The sequence below is a fragment of the Penaeus japonicus genome, unplaced genomic scaffold (assembly GCF_977035675.1).
Source record: "Penaeus japonicus unplaced genomic scaffold, GWHDUDI00000001_assembly GWHDUDI00000011, whole genome shotgun sequence".
Lineage (NCBI taxonomy): Eukaryota > Metazoa > Arthropoda > Malacostraca > Decapoda > Penaeidae > Penaeus > Penaeus japonicus.
In genome coordinates, this window is record NW_028234413.1 from 28,636,340 (window position 1) to 28,638,936 (window position 2,597).

Sequence of the window (2,597 nt, forward strand, 5' to 3'; positions counted from 1 at the left end):
TGAAACATCGAGGGGGGGGGGGTAGGGATAGAGGTGTACGGGGAAGGAAAGGGGGAGGTGAGGATAGAAGATGAAAAGGGTTTGTTGGAATCAGTTCTAAGCAGTCGGAGGAACGCGAATATAAATGCACATGCAGATACAGTTACGCAGGCATATATATATATATATATATATATATATATATATATATATATATATATATATATTCATTCATTTATTTATCCACACACACACACACACACACACACACACACACACACATACATACTGTATATATATATATAAATATATATATATATTATATATATAAATATATATATATATGTATATATATATATATATATATATATATATATATATATATATATATATATATATATATATTTATATATATACATATTTCTCTCCATCTCAGGGACAATTTCCATCTCCCGAAAACGTGTTTCTCCGTCTGGCTCGCTCCCAAAGAGTTCGAAGAGAGACAGGTTCTCCAGACCACCTGTCTCTCCCTTAGACGTGCCAACTATAAATAAATGAGGAAAAAGGAACACATAGAATATATATATATATATATATATATATATATATATATATATATATATATATATATAGAGAGAGAGAGAGAGAGAGAGAGAGAGAGAGAGGGAGAGGGAGAGGGAGAGGGAGAGGGAGAGGGAGAAAGAGAGAGAGGGAAAGATAGATAGGTATATAACTAAGCAGAGAAAAAAAAAGAAAAAAAAAAGGAAGGACTAAGAAGATAAAAAGATGTAAAAAAAGATAAAAACAAAAACCAGAAGAGAAAAAATTAACAAATAAACAAAAAAACATAAACACAGATATTTGTGACAATAATTCTAGTTCTTTGAAGTAATATCATCACCATCCTTGTTGGTGATGATAATAATGAGGAGAGTGATAATCGTGATGATGATGATAGTAATGATAATGATAATGATGATTATGATAAAATAGTGATAATGATGACAGTGATAATAGTAATGATAATAATGATGGAAATAATAATAATGATGGTAATGTTGACAATGGTAATAATGATAATATAATTATAATGATAATGACAATGATAATAATTATGATGATAAGGACAATAAGAATGATAATGATAATTATAATAACAATAATGATAATAGATGACGAAGATGAAGATGATAACATGAACAATAAGAGATAAAAAACTAAAAACCAAAGTTCATAGAGTATACCGCCGAACATCGACTGCGTGACGAGACAAACGAGTTCAGATCCTGTTTGAACATCCTGACCAACCCTTTTTGAATATCCCGTCAGCTGATGCGGGAGATTAGGATGTTAGCTGGTCCGGAGGGAGGATAAGGATGCCCTCGGGGGAAGGATATTGAGTCTATCGTGAGAGCAAGTAGGATAAGAGGTAGACTTGTTGACTTTGCAGGTGATGGAGAAGTATTGGGAGAGAGAGTGGGATACGAAAGGTAGGTTGGCGAGGGAGATGGGTGGGGTGCGTGGGTGAAGGAGGGATGGAGGGAAGAAGGGAAGGAGTGAGGGGTGAGAGAAAGAGGGAGAGAGAGATGGTTAAGGGCCGGAAGGGAAGGAGGGAAGGAGGAGTAGAGATATGAGGGAGCTGAGTAAGGAAGGGATGGGGAGTGGGTTAGTGTGCGTGTGAGTGGATTTAGAAGGGAAAGATGAGAGGGGTTGAGTGAATGAGTGAGGAAGAGTGGAGAAATAGATGTTGGAGAGTGTCAGTGGGTGAGGGAGGTAGGCAGGAGAGAGAGAAAGAGAGAGAGAGGGGGGGGGGGTGAGTGAGTGAAAAATGATTAAAGGAGTGAGGGAGAGAAGGATGATTGAAGGAGGGAGAGAAGAGAGGAGAGAAGAGAAGAGGAGAGAAGAGAGGAGAGGAGAGGAGAGAAGAGAGGAGAGGAGAGAAGAGAGAAGAGAGGGGAGGAGAGAAGAGAGGAGAGGGGAGAAGAGAGGAGAGGGGAGAAGAGAGGAGAGGGGAGGAGAGAAGAGAGGAGAGAAGAGAGGAGAAAAGAGAGGAGAGGAGAGAAGAGAAGAGAATAGAAGAGAGAAGAGAAGAGAAGAGAGAGAGTGAGTTCGAGAGAGAAGTAGGGATGGAAACAGACACAGATAGAGACCGTCAATTACACAGTAGAAACAGAGAGAGAAAGAGACAAAGAGAGAAATGAAAACACAGAGAAACTGTAAGCAGCTGACCAAGGCCATGTCTAATACGCACGTAAGCAAGTATTAACACATATCAATATACAATATCCTGATCGATGACTGTGCCCCTTAACTTCAAGCAACTGATAATGTCAAAGCAATTCCCAGGTTATCAGCTTAACCAGCGTCTTTAGAGAATGTTTACACCACTCTTTCCCCCCTTTTTCTCCTCGCTCGGGCTCTATAAATGTCTGCTCATGCCATAATTTGTGATTCTTTTCGCACAGGGTTGGCTGGCGGTATGGCGGAAGTGAGATATCGGTGCTAGAAGGAAAATAAAAGAAAGAAAAAAAGCGTGACTTAGAGTGAGAAATATCCTGTGCTAAAAAAAACTGTTCCCTTTCCATATCGAGCGCGGAGGGGTGAAAAGGGCAAGGGTG